Here is a 23,975-nt window from a genome sequence, read left to right as displayed (position 1 = left end):
ACCTGCGTGTAACGCGGGTTTGTAAAAGTAGACTGATGCCCTCGGCACATTGCATTGCATTGTTACATATCCATTATGCTTAACAAACAATAGGAAGCGGACGATTGCGAAGCGTTGTTGTAGAAACGTAGGCGCACGTTAGCGCATATTTGCAAATGTTAGTAAAGCTTGTGCATGTTTTCGAATGTTATGAGCGCCAGCGAACATTCATGATTGTTAGCAAACGTTTCAAAATGCATACAAAGTTGTGCGCGTGTAGTCCGCAAGGAATTTGCAAGAGTTAATTTTGATTAATTTTGATTAAAATGCGCTCGAGGTGCTTACTGCCAATTGTACACTATTTGTCAAACTGAAAGCTACAATCACAATCCAAGCTATAACGTAAATTTATTATCCGAAAATAGTAAATTTTTTACGAGCTCTTCAAGCTCTTCAAATATTTTTCACAAAAGAATGAATAAAGTCACTTAATCCAGGTACTTTTGTATTTTTGAACGAGTGAAATCAATCGAACGTATTTTAGGCAGCGATTTAACTATGCTTTGAAAACGTTAACCCATAGAAATTCGAAACTATTGCCTCTTGCTTAATGCTCATTGCGTTTGCGCCCTTATTTACTCAAGTGGAGGCGGTGTGTGCCGGGCCGCTCGCCGCGCAACTTGCAACTTTCCCAGTCGTAAAGCGCGATTTTCCCCAAACGCCATTCTACATTTAAGCGCACGGCTGAGAGTTAAATCTGTCAGCCGTGGATAAAAGCGCGTTGCGGCTTGGCCTATTTAGCAACTGCCACACTACACCAGTCGTTTCTTGTTTCTTCACACGCTTCTCTTCTTGGGGGTCCTTGCAGATACGCAGGGAGCTTGAGTCGGCTTCAATTCGGAAAGCACAAAATAGACTTTAGCAAACGAGTGAAAAGACGCAAATCAACGCCGATCAAATTTCAATCGTATACGTGAGTATTTACACGTTTGTGTTAGTTGTAGTTTGTGAATAAAAAAAGAATAATAATTTTTTTGTTTTAACAAGTCTTCTGCTTATTGCAATTGTTCAAAAAGTTAAAACCACTGAATATAAGGCAAAATATCAACAGTAACTCTCAATTTTCGAGCAAATCTCGACGAAAAATCAACATCCGAGTTCAACAAAATTTTACCGAAGCGCCAAGTAAAACAAAACCCAAACAAACAAAAAAGTCCTGAAAAAACTAAACCGTTCATATACTGCGTATTAAAAATATACAAATTATTATTGTAAGAAATAATAAAACCTCCTTTTTCTAAAACTGAACTAGGAGCCACTGAAGCAAAAAACAATTTTAAATTATTTTTGTCATTAAAATGCAAAACTTAATGCATAAATACCTATTTTTCTGATTAAAAAACCCCGATGCTTACCATAATATTATGAAAAGAATAAATTATTGACATATAAATTCATATTTAATTATAAATTGAATAATTATGAATTAAAAACCGCTGCCACCGCATTCATATTAATATTTAAATTAATAATGACTAAAAAGATGCACAATGCGGTTGCTATAAATAACTGATTTTGCAGCAGTGCACATTAAAGAACAAAAACAAACGACAAAAACAAGCGTATCTCAAAGCTAAATAGCTTATTGCATCAAATAAATACATTTTTGGTTGTTATTTATTCAAAAATGCGAAATAAATTGCAAATAGGTCGGTGCTCTGCATTAAAACCATATTTTAATTCCTCCCAGCAGACAAAGGCGGCAGGAAACCAATGCTTCCGAAATTTAAATGCAACCAATACACTTCACAAAATATAAAATAAATATAAACTTGATTAATTTCAATTGATATCATGCATATTGCCCTCATTTCAATAAAATGATAATTATTTATTTTAAATTATGATTATGCCGCTGGGTTTAAATTTGAATTTTATTATGTTTAGAAAAATTGAAATTTTTATGCGATATTTTATTTGACTAGTTAATCATTTCAACGCTAACCAATTAATATTACTCGTATAATTATAAATATTGCGTTCATTGTGTGAATTTAATTGAATACTATTTTTCACTAGCTGTTCACGCACATTTAATTTTAATTCGAATGAATATGCAATGAAAAGTCAAACATTGTTTCCACTGTTAATTATTAGGTGATATTTGATTGCATCGACTACATCGAATGTTTCCTATATATTTTCTATCGAAATACACAGTGTTGTAAACAGGAAAATATTTTATTGAGAATAAATCATTGACTAATCAATAAAAATCAATATTTCAATTGTTTTGAATTGATTTACAAAATTCAAAGTAATTTATGAAGGTACTTCTTTTAAATACTTTTAAATACTTTATAAAAAACAATAAAATATTGTTTTTCTGAGAGAGTTTTGACTAAAATTTGTATAAAATATTAAAATTTTTTGTTTCATCGTAAAACCCAAAAAACTGATTATTCATTATTTTTTTTAAATTTTTTATAAATTTAAGAATAAAAATGAAAACAAAAGCCAACTAAAACAATATTGACTTGTTAATTTCAATAACCAATAGCAAATAATTAATTTAAACCAAATTTACCCGTTGCTCATTTGTTTGCTTTCATGTTTAAATTTTAACTTATAAATATACCTCATCAACTTATTCCTGATGGTTGTTTACCCACCGCGGACTAACGAGTAGCTGGTAGCTTACAAAGCGCTCGCGTCTTGTTTGTTAATCATTAAACGTTCGTAATGCGTTTCCGAGTGTAAATTAATAAATTCGAGGGCACCGCACGCACTTTGTGTGTCGCTCAGACCCATCCCGCAGACTTGTTTGGTCTGGATTTCACTGGCACGAAAAGGATACGGGTAAGCAAGGGTAAGTACACTTCATGTGTGCGGCGTGTGGTCCGGAAACAATTAAACCTTTAGGCAGGAAAAAAAATAAACAGCAACCTAAGCGAGGCAAAAGGTAAAGAGAAAGCGGTGAAAAAGACCACTGTAGGTGCTGGGCTGTTTGTTTCCGGTTATCTGATTTAGTACTGCTCACACAATCGCTATATAGGTATCGGTTTATTTAAAATTTCAAAAATTATTTTTTTGCTTTTTTTTCGCTTCTCGTACCGCGGAAATAAATTCATTTGTTTTATTTGTTTTTTAAAACTTTTATTTTCGTTGTGTGTGAGTTGCTGCATGTCGGTTGACCGTCGTTGATCCTTGGTATATTTTTGCACACCTCGCTCTCCCGAAGGCGGTCAGTAGCATTGTCCTTTTAGATTTTTTGCACTTCTTCTACTTTTTGTTCTTGTGTTTTCCGGCCCCGACATGGAAAATGTGCGCGGCACAGAAATAAATTTGAGCGGAGCGCGACCCGCACGCGAATAAACACGTACGCATCGCACAAGTTACTTATGTCGCTGTCCCGTATTTTTTTTTTGTGCGTCAGTAGGAAAAAAGAGCGACAAAAAGGACAATGTGGAGAGTGCACAAAGAGACAGAGTACGAGTCAGCGTGCGTATATCACATGCGCTGGGGCCTAGCTGTTTCCCTTTTATGCGCGCAGCCCGCATAAAATCCTTGCTCGCGTAACCTTCTCTACGTCAACTGGGATTCGCCAAACAGGATTTGCAAAACAATTTACACCGATTGCCACCAGCGTATATGAGATGCAAAAACGGGATACGCGCGTGAAGGGACGCTAACTGCTGTTATGGAAATTCAAATTGTCAATTCAAGAATATTATCAAAGCCACGCTCATATTTTAATACGGTAAAGGTTTATAATAAATGTAAATTTTAAGGTTACTTAAGTTATTTAAAACCGCCAAGAAGTTTGTGTGGTTTATTTTTTATTTTATTTAATTTTTGAATTTATTAACTAATAATAAAGGACAAGAAGAACAATGCTGTATTTGGCACATACAAAAATGTTTTTGAATTGTAAACATGTTCATTTGTTTTCATTTATAAAAACATAAATTTAATACAAAAAAATATGCCGGAAATACTTTTATAAATTTTCCCGGAAACCTGTCGCTCACATTTATAACAAATATATTTATAACCTTTTGTACCAATGCGCTATAATTAAAAAAGTTAGTTAATTTTTTTTTGGGTTAAAAAAATGTTTATGTTTATACTCGTATTTATGCATTTTAAAGATATAAAAACGCGAAATATAGCACAACATTTAAGCGCGAGCTCATCCGACCAATTTTACGATCCTCTGTTCAATTGCCCTCCTTGTTCTCATCTGGCAGTACCCGCCGTAGTTTCAATGGCGACGCGGTATTCAGCTAATGGGCGCAAATAATTTCGTTATCATTTTACGCTCCGGCGTGTAACTGTTTAATGGTTCGCACACGATAATGCTAAATGAAGTATTCGACCCTGCCCCAGCGCGACACTCTACGATTTGCAAAGGCGCAACGCGTTTAATAACAATAACTATAATAAACATAATAAATGCTCCAAATGTGCATGCTTCAATAAATTTAAATGAACCAACACCAAAAGAAATGCTTAACACAATAAATACTAAAATTCAAAAGCAAAAATTTGTTATATATTTGTTAATTCCTGCGCTAATCACAAATTCTCTTTGAGCAATTCTTTTACATTTGCTTCTTGGAAATTTCGAAACTTGAAGACTGAAATTTTGAAAGTGACGTAATGTTGCAAAGTCTGAAAGTGAGTAAATTAAATTTAGCGTTTCGCTGGCGTTCGCTTTGCGAACACGATACACGTGGATGCATGCGAGACTGTGAAGCATAAAAGCAAGTATAAACGAAGGCTTAGCGTTGATGCAAGAGACCGTTAGAGGTGTTTAAACTTTGACGCGAGACGGACGAAGAGGCGGCGATGGCAACTTTCCGGTGCGGCTACCTAGGGCGCAGGATATCCTGCTGAACACGCGTGCTTGCATGGGGCGAATTCATGGCCCCGCCTTTAACAAAGGTGTATCTGTTGTAACACTCACTCTTAAATGCTTCCTGTTATATGAAATATGAGTATTCATTCAAGTTCATTTCATCGAGCATAAAATTCTAAAGTTGCGGTGTTTTATTAGATAGCAAAATGGTTTAAATGCTAATATGTGTTTTTTTGTTTATATGTTCCTCTTTCAAGCAAAAACTAATGAACCAATTTTGATACATTTTGGTATAGAGTTAGTTCTGACCAGGGAAAAGTAACTAGACTACCTTTTATTGCAAATATTTAACATTTAGGGTGTAAAATAAAGGATGAAAGTTGATATGGAGATTCTATTATAATTTTAAGTACCTAAATCAAATATAGTTGAAGTGCAATATGAGCATTACCTACTTTCATAAAATTAAAATTAAGCGTTTTATTAACAAATTCAGCGAATAATAAATCCAAAAAACAAGAAAGTAATTAATTAAACTAATTTGATTAAAATCCACGCCAAGGAATTCCCGGGCAGAACCTAGTTTATTTATAAATTGTAATTCGTCGCCATTATTGAGCTTTCCAACTTGTTTCCTGCATGTAACCTGAATAAATAAGTTCTTTGTGCTTGCTTTTCTGACGTGATCATTTCATTGTAATAGTTTACAGTCAGCCACAAACGAAACGATATATGTACTCGCATTATTAAAAGCTGTGACTGTTGACGTGATGCTTGCCAGAAGAAGTGTGTAGTGTAAGAAAGACGAGGACCTCAATATAGGAACAAATGCAGAATCAAGAGTGAAGAGTAAAGAAAGTAGAGCATCGTAGACGGAACACAATCCAAATCCCGAAACGTATCACAATTAATCACGCACTCATGTATTCGCATGGAGGGACGCGTTCGGGGACAACATGGAAGCGGCGCATTGTCAACAGCTGACTGCGAGGGCGTCACTTGCTTTCATCCGTGACGCTCTGTGAAAATGGAAATCGGCTTCTATTCTATGAGCACACTTTATGTTCTCACTTTGATTGCTATAAGGTCGTGGCTCACATTTTATATACAAATGATAGTACAATGTATTCACAAAAAAATTGGTAATTTATTCCGAAAACAGAAAAAGTTACGTTTGATGGAAAACTAAAAGGAAATTAATTGATGATTTAATTAATCCTTGTCAAAGTCACTCTGTAAATTAATTTAACGAATTCCTAAGGATTTGAGACTTTATTTATGTTGTAGAAAAAAGAATGAGTTAACCCTCGTCAACCCGAATCTCGAATATCAATTTAAACACACTGTATATCTTGCTAGATTTCGTTGGTTGATGTTCAGAACGTAAAAGGCGTTTTAACTGATTGTGGAGTTAATTTCTTAATGCACACTACTTTCGCTCTACTCTGCTTCCCATTTCTTCAAGGCGGAATGAACTCGTTGCCGGGCTCGTTTCCTAGCTGGCTCGCTTCCGGGCGTCGTGCACGTTTAGCCCTGAGCTTACAAAATCTTTATACACGTGTTGAGCAGGAAGCGAGTGGAAAAACAACGGCAGCGCACGGAAAACATGCGAAACTAAACAATAAACGCAACAACAAAAAAACTTGCGACACATAATAACAACGCTTTTTACTTAAAATAATTGGAACATTGTCTCAAATTGTTTGCTTGCATAAGCAGAACCTTATTCATCATCATTAAATGTAATATGCTTTCGCATTGAACGATTCGTTTTGTAACAGCGATAGTGCTGTTGCAAGGCTTCTACTCACTGCGACTGCAAGGATGCCTTATTGCACAAGCGATTCGCAACTCATCGATCGATTAGCTCCGTTCGGCGAGACGTTGCATCGCATCCAATCCCTATTTTCGACGTTTCCGCGAAAGCGGCAGGCAAGCACACAACGCTTAATCGATTATGATTGATCGATCAACTCATCCATCTACTTAGCCACGACTACGCCAACCGAGGCCCAACGACGGCGACTTGCCAGAGAGATATATAAAGCGACAATAATGAAGACAAAGGCGATGGCATCGCAGTTAGGAAAACAACCAACAAGACAGGCCAAACAGTAGCCGGAGAAGATACGACAAGTTTGAATTCCCTACTTTCGCAACCAGCAAGCGCCAGTCCGCATAGACCAATGTCAAGAGGCGGAAGCTGATAACTGATAAGACGAGATGACAACGCCCAACAAGCAACTAAACATCAAACAATCCCGCACAATGACAGAGGACAGAACCCAGCCGATGGGAGATAAACAAAACAAGAACAAAACGTGACGACAATGGATTAGAGTCCCTGATGACGCCTTGCGGCTGTACAAGAGTACAACCGCATCCAGCGATTAGGTAAGTCGGTAAGTGTGTTAATTAATCAGCGATGTCGATGGTGACAATCACGATGTCCATGTCTGACAATTCGACAGCACGTACAAAGATAATTGAATATGTAACGATCCCCCTTTCGACAAAAACTCTAAATAATATAATATTGTATGTTTGTTCCTCTTTCACACAAAAACCACTGAAACAGTTTTCATGAAATTTAATAAAATTATAGCTTGTCCATTAAAATAGGAGATAGACTAGTTTTTGTTTAAAAATAAAATGATTTATGCATGTAACAACGAATGAAAGTTGGCATGTAAATACAGCGAATGGTTATAATAAACATTTCGTAAAAATAGATTTACAAGGAAAATGTTTTAATTGAATTTATTTAGTCCATTTGCTAGATGCTATTATATTATTTGAAAAGAGTATATTACGGCTACAAAAACAGAAAGTTAGCAGCTTGATGATTTAACAAAAAACACCCGCGCGAAATGTTCCATTGAGTTATGAAAACAAATAAAAAAATCTACGTGCAACACGCAAATTCTATATTTATCCTTCGCCTCTGAAACCTTTGCAGAAACGTGATGTTTCATATTTTTCGCTTGTTTTAGGTTTTTCATAATTAATTTATGCGTTTCATGAATGGGCATAAATGAGAAAAAATGAAATCGTAAAGTTAAAACGCCCGCCTTTTCCTTCACTACAATACGCTTTCTAATGCAATAACATATTTGGCGTTATTATACTTTTCGTGGAGCATTTCCTTTTGTCCCATTTGTTTTGTTTTATGGGTTTGTCAATATGCAAGATTCGTATCGATAGCGCGAAGTATAAAATAAAAGTGAAAAAGAAAAATCACAACTATGATTTAACTGCACGAAATGCTAAGCGCCAAGTCAAAGAGTCAAGGACATCCGGATATTATATTTCCTCGTGACCTACATAAAAATGTGATTTCCTTATTCTGGTTATTTCCCCATTTCCTATGAAAGCATTCGATTGCCGGAAAGCGATTGAGCTGGTTTAATGTAAAAGTGTGAGAAATAGAAACCTCGAATTCCGGAGCCATCACCACGGTAAGATAGTGGGCTGTCGTCGCCTGGCGGGCGGAGGGCGGCGGAGGTGTGACGCGGGAAAAGTTCGCCCGCTGGAAATTCCAATTCAATTTCCGCGTATGTCCCCGCCGGGAATAAGACCGCTGCCCGCTGGCGGAGTGTCCGCGTGCGAGACGGGCGCTCGTCGCATGTATCGATTGCAAATTCTCGCGACCAGCAAACGTCGTTAGCCATGCGAGCAAACCTCAAATGCCTACGCCGATGGGCCACTATCGGCACTAGTGGATTATTTGCGCCAACGGAAGTGGGCGGAAAGGCCCGATAGTTACGGTAACGACTTATCAGAGTTACTTACAAACAGCATTCTGGGCTATCCCATTTAATAGCATTAATATAAATATAAATAAACTTGTATTATTCATAAGCAAATAAAATTACTTCACAATTTCAAGTTTTCAACGAAAAAAAATCTGAAGGGCATTTAACGATTAAACGACATTTCAATACTCTTGGCTATAACCACACCTTTTCACTCTAACTCATAACGACCGTTTCGATTAACGATGGATGGCATTCCAACCTCCCAGTGCTGCAATTGACGGCCGGAATGTAAATATTTATTGGTTTAATTAATTTTTCCAACTTCATTCGCAGATGGGGTGTGACTTCATTCGGTGTATTGAATTTTCATCAGAGCCTTAATTTCGTAGAAAATTAAATTTACTACCTACGCAAATTAATTATTTTTAAACACATTGTTAATCAAAAACGTAATACCCGAAAGCGTTAATTTTTCATGTACATAACTGAGGCGGTTCTCATTTGGTAAAATACAGCTTAACTTCATCCCGCATCGGGGTACCTATGAGACTCGTGTTTGCGGCCCACCCCCTTGCGTTCAATTTTCAACAGTGTCGGCGGTGTCGCCGCGTTGATTAAGAAATATGTGCGCAGGGGGAGTAATGCATGCATTAATACGTTAATATTCGGGCGCAACTAGTGTGTACTTTTGATTCTCTCTAAATCATCAAGTCCCCAAGTGACGCCCAAGAATGACTACTCATATCATTACTATTCCTGCATTATCATCGTCATGTCATTAGTTTATCACAGTACAAATAACTTATTTATTCATAACGTTATGTGAAAAGGGTCAAAATATTAATAAAAAATAATTTATAGGAAACTAGCGTTTGCCCGAGACTTCGTCCAGGTACTGTTGAATAAAAATGTAATTCGTTTTTACTCTCTTGTTTTAGAGATAGTACCTATGTGTCAATTCTAGCAATAAAATTCGCAATTTTATTTTAAACAAATTAATTATATAAAGAATTGCTAATAATGCACTACAGCGCGCCATCTCGGATTCAACTATTTAACTATAACTATGATTGAATCTCAATGCAAAGTTTATCCTATAGAAAATTGCTGTCTCTAGGGTTTTCCCGACAATTATTCGAATTTTTCTCGCCGTAAAAACCATCTTTGGACTTTAACGAACAATTAAAAAAAGAAAATGGCCAAATTGATCGAGGCGTTGCTGAGTTATGCGCTTACCAACAGATTTTGCGATTCATTTTTATATTATAGATATATTTCTGGTACCCGTTTTGACATTATGTCAGTCTGACTTAGTTAAAGCAGCCATAATATGTAAACCACACAAAGCAATTTGAATGACATCGAACGAATGGTTGCGTAGACTAGATTTACAATTTGTGCGTCTAGCCGTGCGACGGTTTGCGGCATCGAGACGACAATGAATCGTCTTGAATGAACTTTGATCTCATAGAGCACAAAAGCGAGGCGAGACGCAAAGGCAAGGTGTCACGCGGTTAGCATTGTCCTCGACATTGTCGACGTCAGCAGGTCCCCGCATTGTCTTTAAGGATGCTTCTGAGTAAATTAATTCGAAATCTCCATGATGTACTCTGCGTTACGCGTCGTTATACAACACGCCGAAATTCTAGCTCAACGTTAAGTAAGTTTACACTTGAAATTCCAATTTAATAGTTATATTAACCGACCTTGGCATATTTTCCTATTTATTTTTAACTTGTAAAATAAACATTTAATGTTTCAGATATCTTGAGTTAGCTGAAAGATTAAATTTACGATTCGGGCTGTTTTACCATCGTTACCACCCCCGAAATCAACCTCACATACACGCATGCGTTGACACATCTTGTGTATATACAGCTTAGATGTTGATGAAAGTATAATATCGCAAACTCTGAAGTTAGTATCTTTCTATCTGAAATGTACTCATCTCAGCGTATTTTCGCTGCGCACATACTTTGAGACGACTTTATATGACTTTATGTACTAGTTAACAGTCGGTGTGCGCGTGCACGCGAGGGATGACGGCGAAGTAAGTGCGCGGATAACGATTCGCATAAAGTTTACGATCAATATCTATCAGGAAATAAACCGAGGATCCGCGACTCACGATTCTAACGATGGCGAGAGTTGCGTTTCGAAAATAAATTCGCGGCGAAAGATGCCAGTAGTTAACGAGATTGAAGTTTTGGTGAACTCGCCAATATATTACGCATAGTAATAACGTTTTTTTAACAAGCTGTATTTACCCTTGCTTAATTTATGTTGGAATATTTTATATTTAATTTGATGATTAAATTTAAGCTGTTTTGCAAGTACGATGTTGGCATATCGTAAAGTTGTTTCAACTTGCTATAAAACGGATGTTTCTGTAAATTTGATGCTGATATTAGATGTAATTGCATATGGAGCAAAATGTTGAATATAAACAACTCAAAAGTATCAAATTTTTTAATTAACTGATGACGATCATGTTAACCGCTTTCGTTTTCGTATTTTCTAAATGTTATATAATTTATTTATTAAATTTTAAAGCTAAATTTCCACAAAATAAAATTTAGCCCTAAATTTTCGCTTTAATATTAATATATTCATTTAATAACCTATTTTACCTGCCATGCCAATGCGCAATTATTTATTATCTACTAATTATATATATTTTATGGGTATTCAAATAGTTTCATTGTTTCATTGATTTCTATAGAATATCATGTAACAACTCTTCGTTTAGTACCTGCTGACCGTGTCGTTCCCATTTCTAACATGTCAATAAAAAGAATCAAATCAAATCGGAAAATCACAACAAGGCACGCAAGCCCATTAAAAACTATAATATATAATACATGCCATATAAAATCGCTCACTGCGCGCATACATGATATATTGATAAAGATATAAAGATAACAGTAAATGCGCCCTAATAAAATAATAAACGCTTCCGGTTAAAGCCAACGTAAAAATAAACGCGTTAAAGTTGAGCATAAAATAACAAAAATTATTAATGTCCTCTTCATGCGCAATTGAGTATATTTCGAACATTACAACTTTATACGGTTAATAAAAAATGTCGGCCCGGCATCCAGAGTAAGCACGTAATTGAGCTGAAACTACATTCCGATACTGGTATTATAAAAGTAATATTTCTGTTTGATAACCTTGTTGATGTATTATAACTTTATTGTTTCCTATTTCAGCCGAGCACTTGGTGTTATGTTAAGATAAGGATTTTATATTTAAAAAAATCTGTTTTGTAAAATAAATCATTACACGTCTCATTAGTGCGAAAAAGTATTACTTTACACATGTTTACCACTCAGAATATGTTCATACGTGTTATTATTTTTGTCAATGTGATACACGCTCATGTTAAATTATATTACGTAAATACGTTGAAAACTGCACGGATGGGGTCGCTCGTAAAACAAAAATGACGCCAGTAAAAAACACCGCCATAACGTACTAACGACGAATATACCTACCAAACTCATAACTAACTTGCATTATCTCAGGCCTGGGTAGCCGAAATAAAAATATAAACTTTGTAAAAAATAACAAATAAACAGAATGTAAATTATTTTTACCGTAAATTAGGGAGAAGACTAACTGCTGCCAGTCACATATAAACACTAAGAAAATAATTAATTTACTTGTAATTAATTGCACTTTTGTCTATTTTATTTACATTTTCGCGTGCGCGTCTGATGCGTCTTGTCTTACCGAACACCGCACCAATACTGACCGGACAGGTTGAAACTTGTTCGCGATGCCAAAATAATCAGACGAACGAACTCTTATCTCACATTGCAACGCAATTGCAAGATAAACACGCTTCATAAACACATTAAAATCGAAGATTCAAGAAACATTGTTTACTAGCCGTTTGAAAAACATTGATTTAAATTTTATAAAATTACGTATCTAGTTATGTTCATTTATTTTAAAAATTTTAACACAATGCATGTGCAAAAAACTTTATTCCGCATACACCTACATATGTAGGATATAGTTTTTTTGCGTCCAGTTTGCACAATGTAATAAAAACCAGAACAAACGCGATGTTTTGCGACAAAAATAAAACGCTAAGCGTCCGGCTACAGCAATGCCGTTGTGATTATGGTGGTTTTTGGTTGAGAGAACTCGTAAAAACGCCTGAAATTCTACGTGTACGTTGATTTTCGCATGTCAACATTTAGCTAACGTATTTAACATATGCTGCATGCAAAATTATAAAATATTTTCATTTCTCAAACAAAAAAAAAATATATTAAATTTTTAAACTTTGATTGTTCACGTTTTATTTGCAGTCTACTATTGTCTATTGCAGAATAAACAGTTTAGGACTTGATAGTATATTACTCAAACAAATTATTCAAATAAAAACGTCCTCATCAAGCCGAGGCGAGGCACTAGTTTCCAATTGCAGTTATCGCCGGTTATAACGATTCGGCAACACGAAAACGTCTTCATTAACATAGAAACCTTCTTGCCGACGCTTGTTGGAAGGTCGTGAAATTAAGTAACTAATTAAACTCAAGTTGTAACTGCAGTGCTGCGCGCGAACAGTTGGTTCGTAAATCGCACACTCAACAAGGAGGAAGTCCTGCATTCCACTTTAACACTTTACTCATTTATAAACCGAAAAGTCAAATAGAACATTAGCGTTTTAAAATGCAATTTTTACAATTCATCGTGTGCACAGGAATGAAACGGTTTAACCGCTAGAAAATTGTGCACTAAAAATAATGCTAATTGTCTGTTTGCACTATGCTAAAATCGACATTGTAACATATTTCAGCGTTTTAACTGTGACATTTATTGTTCCAATGTCCTTTCTGGCGACCGGCGGGCGGCCCCGACAGTCGATTATACTTGCGCTGGTTTTAAATCGAGCGGTTTCTATTCGTAAAAGTGGATGCAATGCGGACTCGTAAAATAATAATAAAACCTTACTGTAAACCGCAGCTGCATTTATAATGCTAATTTTAAATTAAATTTGAATTAACTTTACAATATTTTTCTTTTATTGCAAATTTTTGCTTGAAAATATTTTCGTAGCAAAAACGCACTTCATTTATGCTGAAATATATTATATTTTCGTGTAGCAGTTAATTTTTGTTAGTAAGTTGATCAGAACATTCACGGCAGGTCGAGCGAGAAACCCTAATTAGCGACCTATTAAACGTGACCCAATTAGATAAAAAGTATATTTAATAACCTGCTAAACGTGATAAATTTCACTAGAGTACATAAAACCCGTGGGTATCTTTTCCGCAAAGAGGAAAAAGAAGAGAGAATTGCACGGTTGTCGCATGACGTTATGAAGTTTTAAGAACTGCGAAAAAAAGCTCCAAAAAATCCGACGGAGGAAAGGGTTCTTAACATTGAAGGGATGCGAGCTTAAAAAATAAAGTATACACCTAACAAAGCGTTGCCCGAGCAAAGCGGATGATAAAATCAGTGGATACAAAATACACACTGGCGTGTAGAGAAGGTCCGAGGGAATCTGCTTGGGTATAACGAGAGCAAATATGAAAAACGACGCTTGGAAAACGACTGCCCAAGCAAAACAGTGAAATAATCTGGTGAGAAAAGAAAACTATCTGGTTAACATTTTATTTTTCACATTCTAGGCAACCACGCAATATAAATTTAGTTAATTCTGAATTTGAATTATTTAGATGCACTTTGACTAAGGTCCAAACACCTCAAAGGAATTCCCGAACTCTTGAACAAGTATCAGACCCTTGTTGCACCATTTCGATGTCTCTTCGCTTAGTAATCTTCCACATGGCTTCCTATTAATCACAAAGCACTAGCATTCTCTAGATATTGTTTATTGACGACACAATTAGCAATGCACCTAAGACCCATCCAGTCAAAGGTCTCCCCATCAAAGGCGACCATTCATTCCGTGCAAATACCTTGCAAATTAATAGTCTTTCTATTATTACTATTGCTATTAGTCTTCGGGTAGTGTCTAATAGTCCAAGGCACAAACTGAAAACAAAGTTTATTTCGTGCGAGATTCGGTTAATGCCGGCGTTAATTAGGGTGTCGCGACTTGAATTCAAGGACAAGCCAGACGCGCGTTATCTATGCAACACTTTGGGCCCCAGAGCCGGAGGGTGGTGAATTGTTAAATTGGTGAGCTATAGACGAGAATACCTTGCTTGGTGGTTCGCAAATTAGAAAGCGTCCCTAATTACGCAGATTGTCCTCGGTGTCAGCAACGCCTTGCGTTGTTGTGACGTCACCGTGTTATGGTCGGCTGTAAACCGGGGTATTCAAAGACAATTCGGCAATTCGATGGGAGCTTAATGACGCACACATAACCATAACATTTTCCGAGACAACCACACCCTTTACGCCTACGTCTGATTGATAATTTCGTTTTATCTTTACTTTAATTATTAAATTAATGATGCAACTATTTGGAGCAGAACATTTACGAACATTAATTTGATATAGTAGTGGCGTTGGTCAACCGCACCAACCGCGCTGATGATGTGTCCAGGCGCACTGCCCTTGCTGCTGTTACGTGCCCGCATAGTTATCGAACCATTACACACCCACCTCAAACCAAGAAAGTGGTATAGGTGCGGCATGCAGGAAAACCTCCAAACCACCAAACGGCACCGAACGATTTCGATATATCTCGAAAGTCGCTAACGACAACGTGGCGGCACTGGCGGTATAGGGTCGGTTGGGATGCTGCGGCACTGCGGGGTGGACCAGTGCCGTAGGTCCGCGGTCGCGTTTCGCTTCAGCAATTTCATAGCTGCGACCCCGAAAGTCCTGTGCCACTAAAACAAGGATTACATAGTTTCTGAAAACCGTTCGCCTACGAAGACCCGTATGAAATGCGCGCGCCTCGATGGATTTTAATAGCCCCCAAGCAATAATCATAAGTCACATTTTGGACCTACTTTTCTGATTTATGTATAGAGATATAAAGAAACGAAAAATCTCAAGACTTACTTAGTTGCAGATTCGAATGTTTTAAATTTATTTCAGGAAATAAAATATTTAATCCAAAGACAAGTGACCGCTATTAACCCAGAATCTAAAATTAACTAACTGGCTGACAATCAATCAATTGGAGAATTAATACTTAATAGTCATGAATAACTGACAAGATTAAAATTTGTAATCAATTAAACGCAATGTGGTTCCAGGACGGCGATTTTCGTGTACACGTTTGCTACCGCTGGCATGTTGAGGTGCGCAATGCAATAAATGCCAGGAATGTATAGCGCAGTTGGATGAAAAGCAATAAACTCGATATGAACGACAGCAGAGAGCGTTTGCAAGGCGGGCGCGCAAACGTTCAACGTGATGCAATAAACGTTTCGATGTTCGTCCTTTCGACGAAATGGTTCGCAATCGCAATAATTATAATTAGTTTGCGTTGACATTGATGTCGACGTCACCTAAGGGTACGTTACGTAGTCTTACATTAGTTAGTCTCAAGCTGCCGGGCCAGTTGGGGCAACATCACCGGTATAAGGAGGTAAATGTTTACCTTGTAACTATGTTTGGGTACCTGCCGCCATGTTGCTTTGTTACCCTTTTACGTAATGCTGTTACCTTGAAAATATAATCTCCAGCACGCCTTGCGAAAATATCCAGGCAGTAAACACTAATTTATTGAAAACGTGTTGTGAGAACGTGCGCAACAACATAACCTATGTTAAACGTATGCAACCCACATATCATAAACAGATAATTTGTGTTTTAGTTCTATATGGATGTAAATTGTTATCTAAATAGTGTTATTTGATATATGTTGTTGTGTGATTACAGTTTTATTTAAATTTTTGTATATTCAGCGCGATTTTTATGACATATCTCATAAAACAGCAATTTTTAAGTTTGATTAATGCAAAAATGATACAATCGACATTTATAAATTCGTTTGCGCCTCACTGATGAAAAGCAAACGTTGCGCTAATTTATGAAACTTCATTTCGCATTTCGCAAATTTATGAAAACAATTCATATGCGTTTTCTATTTATTTATCGCTTACAGTACACATATTTGTACATTAGTGTGTCGGCGTGTTTATGTTCATGTGCGTTGTTTGTCAGGCCGAGTATGAAACGTGACACGTGTTAATATATTTTCAGTCGTTTTGCGCTTTACATCGCCATCCGCGAAATGATTACTTGTCAGCAAAACTAAAATTGTGATTTTCCAATCGTAACTGAGTTTCCAAACCGAACCAAATTACATTTTCGCCAACTTCAATGTGGTTTTTCAAAGTTATTTTGTTAGGTGAACATAATTATATTCTTATTATTGATGACACCTGGAAATTATTTTGGTAATATGCAAAATTATATCGAACGAAAAGTCGCATTGCGTTAGTTTGGTTTAGAGATAAACGGAAATTGGAATGTTACGTTCAATTCGATACTCGATACTCTGTAATCGAACATGTGTAGCGACGGGAAATACATTGATTAATAAATAATCGTTGACATCTTAATGTATTAGCGAATGGCATCGTATGATTTATGTACCTATATTATTTGCACAACTGTTATATAACAATTTAAACTTGTAAATAAACCGAAATGTAAAAGAAAATAAAGTATACGTAATACGCAAAAGTAGATTTGATCGAGTTAGATCGAGTGACTAATGTAGTTTGTAGTATTCTCGAAATCCTAAACCAGAACTCTTTGCTAACATATGCAGATGAAATTTTCCAAACGAATTGTTTTGGCCTCAAGTTACCTTTTACGACGCACACACTCTTCCCGAACGATATCACGCAAAAGTTAGCTATCGGAACGTAGAGAAGTAGAAGCCAGCAGCGCCGCTGCGAGATAGAGTAAGCGAATAGGCAGAGAAATCCCACTAACATTTTGCTTCATTTTCCGTCGAAAACCGGATGTTCCGGTCGCGCATAACACAAAAACACACACTCGTGCAGAAATTATGTGCCTGCATCGCCGGACCAAAATAGAATGAACCCACCGGAGTCAGTCGTACGTAACGATTTTCCTCTACATATGCCACGTCTCCCCGACTTTCGTAATTTTAACGTATGTAGCCTAAAAATGACCGGACCGAAAAACAGGATAACAAAAAATATAAATAAGCGCGCTCATCATGCGCGCATGCTGATAGGACAACTCGTAATCTTCCACTAATTAAAACAAAAAAAAAAAAAGAATTATGAAAATGTGCTGCGCGCAAATATTATTTAAATGTAAATTTTAATGAAAACGAATAGAAGTGCCGGATTCCACACGTAGGAAAATTAATGAAGCATTTATTAGTTAATTAGCACTTCCATTTGCTCGAGTAGCTTCGCTAGTGCTGGCACATTTCCCTGTCGCCAGTTTCACAAACATTTGTTTATTATTATCATCTTCCTCGTTGTTATCCGGGCGCTACTTCAGTTCACCCAGGGCTTTGACAGAAATGCTAACACTCACCCCGTCGGCACACATTCGTATCATCATGGTACGTGGCGCAAAGACGCATTGTTGTCTCAACAGGTGAATTATGAATGCCATTATCGTGACACAAACGCACACATACTTATAAACTATGTACGCGCGGATGCCCATTGGCTGGCGAGGTGCGATGTAGTTGTTTGTGCCCGGAACACAAAAGCAAGAGTTCATTATTTATCAACGTTAGAAAATTAATTATTTGCTAGTTTAATGAAGGTGTTCGGAAAAACCGCGCTACGTCTTGTTAAAGAAGGTTGTTAATTATTAACTGAATTTAATTTGTTTCTCTTCTGAAAATAGAATAAATATACACTACTATTGAACTATAGTGTTACGCCATCTAGATATGAATAATTTAACTATAACTATATTGAATATTAACTTTCAACCCTTATTTTACATCTTTATAGTAAAAATTTGGCTATAAAAAGTATCCTATGTACTTTTCCTTGATAATAAATGTCTCTATACCAAAATTGGTCAAAATTAGTTGAGTGGTTTTTGTTTGAAAGCATCACAAACAAACATTTATAAAATTAGTTAGGATAGGGTACAATTTACTTATGTTTTTTTTTCTTTTTATAGAATTGAAGCTACAATTGTAGCAGATTAGCGTGTTGCTTGAGGTCGATATTTAAACCATAAAAAACTATAAAAACTTTTGGCGGTTGAATGCTTTGTGCAATTGGAGTAAAATGCGGGTGGTATGCGGCGTGGAGACAACTGAACATTTATCGCCAGGTCACAAAATGTATACGATTACCACCAACTGGGGGCGGTGTTTTTTATAGACATTTTTGTCGTAATTTGCAGTTTGTAAAAGTTTCAAAACGTAAAAATTGTTCTGGGTAATTAGTCTCTTTGACATGGCCCTTTTTTATAATAAAACTGAACCGCTAAGCAAAAAGTACTTTTGTTTAGGTATTACAGTAAAACTTTCAGCAAAATAAAACATAAATTTTGGTAATATCCTTATCCATCATGAGACATTCCTGAATTTAATAAAGATATATAAAGAGTATTATAGCATAATTAATTTAAGCCTTTATTTTTTGTTGATTTATGTATAATTTATGCAATTTCGCAGCTTAGCACGGCGTCAAAAAACACGAAAGCAAATTTGCGCGAATTTTTAGCGCAACAAAATCCAATTAAATGCAAATTAATTTAATGCGTTTAACAGGCGAGCGATTGCGATAATGAAATGTCATTAGTATCGGCGGTAGCGGGCGGCGGCGATGGGGCTGCTGCCTGCAGCCAGGCGTCCGACGGAGGCGCAGCATTGTGACGGCTGCAGCAGCGCGTCGAGGACAAAGGGCGCGTGCGAATTCGCGCAAGTCCAGGCGGCCGGAGCGGGAGACGCATAATCGAAACGGCGGCGGCGAGCGGTGCCCTATTGTTCCAAGGACGAAATTGCTTTAATACGACCGCCGTCTAGCGCGAGCTAATGCTATTTTGAAGCTGTAAAACGACAATGACGGCATCCTAAGCAGAGACGCAGGGACCCAAGTCCACTGAAAGGCATTTGCACTACATATGCGAGGATGTGCGCAAGCGTGAACACCAATGGGACAATGATGAGTCGGTTGCAAATATGTACTTCGCGGTCTGATCAAATCGCTGTCATTAGACGCTAAATTGCTATTACACTCGGCTGACAATCGACTACCAATGTGTTACGGTCTTATTGTTCGACCATATTAATTTGCAAATATTAACAAAACCCACTTTATCTCTTTTTCCCAAACTTGCTCTTGCATCAAGATTCCCCTAGTCATAGTAAATCAGCATTATACGCCCTTTTCGTTTACGTATCACTTTGAATCACTTCCCCATCAGTAGTTATCCCAGATTTTGCAGTTATGGCCAACATTCTTTGTCTCCCCGTTTCAAATCTTTCTTGTACATAATTTTTAGGTAAACCCTGTCCTTTTCTTCCAGCAATATTCTAGTATAAGAGATTTTTTATCTTGCTTTGATATGTGTATTGTAAGACATATGCGTCAAGAGGGTTGATAGGTGCACCTGATACACGTTTTTACGATCCTACCGGGTTTGGGCAGGACTCGCAAGAGATACCATTTTATTAGATGACACTGCAACTTATATCTTGCCATTTTTTCTTCTCCCCTCATGCTAAAAAAAACCGCCCCTTGCGGATGATAGGAATAAACGTGTCTTATTATAGCACAGCTGATATTGATGTTAAAATCTAAATTTACAACAGAGACTCATCACCTGTCATCTACCTAAACATCTCTCCCACTACGTTAATTAATTATTGATTTATAATCTGAACAATCAGTTGATTAAAGTTTTGATCATTAAATTCCCACGTGAAATGTCTTCAATAATATATTTGAGTTGTATAACAAGTTGGGGTATGCAAGAAATTACATTCTGCATGCAGGGATTTAACATGCACGTATCCCGACGCATGCAGCAGGACAAAACAGAGAAAATTGTAATGAAATGGACGGCTTTCGGGGTCGGGATTATCCGGGAGCAGGTCCCGTTGCGGCAAATTCTTGAACGCAATCAGATGAAGGATTGTCTATGATTGTTCTGTACTCGTACAACAGCGTCCTTTTTGGATTAATTTATTTCGATTACTATACTATACAGGATGATTAAAATTTTTTAAATGATTGTAATTGTTATACGTTGTTGAAAATATTTACTTTTTCAATTCTCCCAGAAGTAAACCAATAATTAAATCGTGACTTGCAAACTAAAACTCGTCCAAATAAGTATTCAATTTGCATTGATGCAGCGCTCAATTCAAACATTTTAATCAAATTGAGAAAAAGCGAAAAAATGTAGAACAAGCATGCGTTCAAGCACACGATGGCTGCGTAACGCCCTACCGAGAATAATAATGAATACATTTTGCAGCAAAGTTCCTCGCTGCGCGCATCGACAACGCCGACGAAAACTTTTATATTCGTTTTGAAAGCAAGCCAATCAGTCGATCGCCGGCCATGTTCCTACCAGACTACTATATTGCCACATTTCCCTCAGACCTAACAGTTGCTACAGCCCGGGATGCGCCCGTTTTGAGTCGTTGAAAAAGCATGAAGAAAAGAACAAACAAGCAGCGAAAGAAAGCAGTTTTGTTGGAAGACGAGTCGGCGAGCCAACCGGAACAAAACTGGATTAAGATTAAAATTAAAATGCAAATGCGTAAAGTTTTCGAGGAGCGCAGTAGATAAGGACAGCTTTTCAGAACGTCAATGCGAAAGACAAATATGTAAAAAGCGTTTTCCAATGTGCGTTTGTTTAAATCCACTTGAATAGTATTGTATTACTTTATTTTCAGTAATCAATAAGGATTTTTGTTTAATTTTACACTTTAAGATAATATTTTAAGATATTGATACCAAATTTAATTTAAATTGGTACACAAAACATAAAGCTATTTAGTCCTCGACTGGAAACTTTGTTTTTTAAAAATTAACATTAGCTTTGGCTTTAATCGTAATACGCAGCAAACATGTATTCGACAGAGAAAAGCCGGAACATTTTCCGAAAATTCAATTGCATAAATCAAAGCCACCGAATCCTGCCGAATCTGTGCGGTGCGATCGCCTTTTGTGTCGTCCTGTCGCACACTGCATGTAATGCGCGCGTTAGTAAATGTGTGTAATTCCGATTTATTGCATTAGCGCCGCCAACGCGCCGACGGAAATACAAACAGTGCAACGCGGTGTTCCCACAAATGCTCCCCGCCGCCCCCAACTCCTCCAGCACACTCCCAACATTCGTTAACTCGTTCATTCGTCCTGTCCCGTTATTTACTACTTGTACGTTTTTGTCTGTTATATTTTTTCGTGCTTCCGATCTGCCATGTTCAATTTCGATCTGGTTTAGTTTTACTTGATTTGATTTGCGCGGAATAATTTTAGACTGTTTGCTTATACTCCTAGCGCCATCTGAATGTAACGATGTGAATTAAATTGAGTTTATTTAGATATTTGAAACTGTGAAATTGACTTTAATAGGAAATTAACATCGGACAAGCGCCGCATGAAACGGAAGCAAAGACAAGCAACCGATAAAGAGCATGCTGATATCGAAAAGAAGGTTCTACGAGAAAAGCGATTAAATGACTAAATCCACAGTACAACGCTGAACCGCAGGACGCATTGAGACGACATCCGCAGCGGACTCCATGTACTAGTACACGAAAATCGTTTAAATTCGGGCATCGTTTAAGTACTTATTCGCGTTTTTTGCGTTGCGTGGAACGACCGGAACGACGTACGAACGGCCATTTTCTTTCCGTGGCGTTTTGTGGTTACTAGACCGTCTAAAAACCTCCAAAGTACGAAAACCTTGACTTCATTATATATTATACCTACTAATACGATTTATATAAGTGAATTAACTGGGTCAATATAATCAAAATTTTTTAAGGATTTTTATTTACTTGTAAAAAAAGAAATCCTTTTTTAATTTAATGAGTTGATTCAGTTTTATTGCCTCATTCGGTGTTTCCAAATGGCAAGTTCGTAGGAAGTGGCTCCTATATACAGCTAGACCGCTTGGGTGTGTGAGAAACGCGCAGCAGGATTAAAAACCAATTTTACATTTCGGCTCGGACTTTGCGACCCTGCCACCGTTTTAAATTTATGTGCGATCGTTCGCCAACCGAAAAATAAACGAAGGCAGTACGAAAAAGTTACTTTGTTCAGCTGTTTGTTTCCTGCCGCTACCGCAACGATTTACAATTGCTAAATGCTGCACGAAAAATTATTTGTTTTCCGATGTTAATCAAATTATATTCTAGCGGTTCAGTTATTATAAAAACGTAAAAATTTTAATTTTTTTTTCCATAAAAATGCGAAATTTTTGTTAATTTTGATGGAAATATATATAAAATCAGCAATCACTTCCCCATCGGTGTATCCATGTGATGGATAGTCTAAGCTACCCCGTACGAATGTATTATTAATTAGCGAGCAAAATCAATGTGAAAACGTAACTCCTCGCTCCTCGCATCGACGGCAAGAAGGTTGATTAATCGTACGAGCCGCCACACCACTCACCAACTGGCTGTTGAGGCTGATTAACAGAACTTGTTTAAAACTCATGAATTTCATACATAAATAATTGCGTTTTCCACATTGATTATCCCCCCTTGCGTGGATCATGAGTTTTTCGCACCTAAGTATACAAAACAGCTGAATCCAAAAAGGTTTCGCTTAATTCTAAATCAATAAACGTGTTTTTTTTCTAATTTAAAATATGCTTTGGAAAAAAAATGTACACGCGCAGACTGGAAGACATTTGCATGCAGTGAATGCGTCCGGACCCAGCGTATGCTCTGCGGAGCTATCAATTTACCAAACTAATTAACAGTTTGCACTCCAATTGCTTCATTATTATTAAATTAAGCGAGTATGCTCCCGGCGCCTTCACTGCAACCAGCTCAACACACACTATACCGCCCAGAGGATATAACAACGCGACAACCCTACGTTCCCCATCGTTCATTTGATGACGTGCACGCAAAATTAACCAAATTACTTTGTTTCGTATTTTGTTTTTTTAATCTGCAAATTACGATATGATATATACAATGTGCCCAGCGGCAACGGCGCTGCATTTGATTATATTTTTTAATATATGTGTCTTTGGTGTCGTTTTTTAGCATCGTAACACATGCGTCAATTTTAATTTCAACATACACAAATTCAGCATGTCCTTTTTTTTACATTTGCCGACAGACACCGCCGCGACAACGCACGCATTCAATGTGCGTGGGCGTAATGATGCGACAGCGGGCACGGAAATAAAAAAAGCGTCCGGTACGCGGCCAAACATGAGTGACGCACACTTTGTATTTGCTTCGCATTGTGTCAGCCTGTTTTACATTTTTTTCATTTACA

General features: G+C 37.0%; 1 protein-coding gene across 5 annotated transcripts in view; it reads right to left on the bottom strand.

Annotated features, from left to right (window-relative positions):
- Positions 1 to 23,975, bottom strand: part of LOC135801912 (neurotrimin-like) — a 133,187-nt gene that overhangs the window by 35,266 nt on the left and 73,946 nt on the right. Inside the window, exon 1 of one of the 5 annotated variants that reach the window (XM_065315440.1) lies at positions 12,198 to 12,339. The exons of the other annotated variants lie outside the window; for them this stretch is intronic. The gene's annotated coding sequence lies outside the window, so the exon portion shown is untranslated. Of the gene's footprint in view, positions 1 to 12,197; positions 12,340 to 23,975 lie in introns of those variants that run through there. 5 annotated transcript variants of the gene reach the window in all.

This window comes from Atheta coriaria, unplaced genomic scaffold, assembly GCF_025399875.1.
Source record: "Atheta coriaria isolate IRGN ID8LTWV9N9 unplaced genomic scaffold, Caltech_Dcor_3.1 hic_scaffold_13_pilon, whole genome shotgun sequence".
Lineage (NCBI taxonomy): Eukaryota > Metazoa > Arthropoda > Insecta > Coleoptera > Staphylinidae > Dalotia > Dalotia coriaria.
This window is presented reverse-complemented; position numbering and strand designations above follow the sequence as displayed.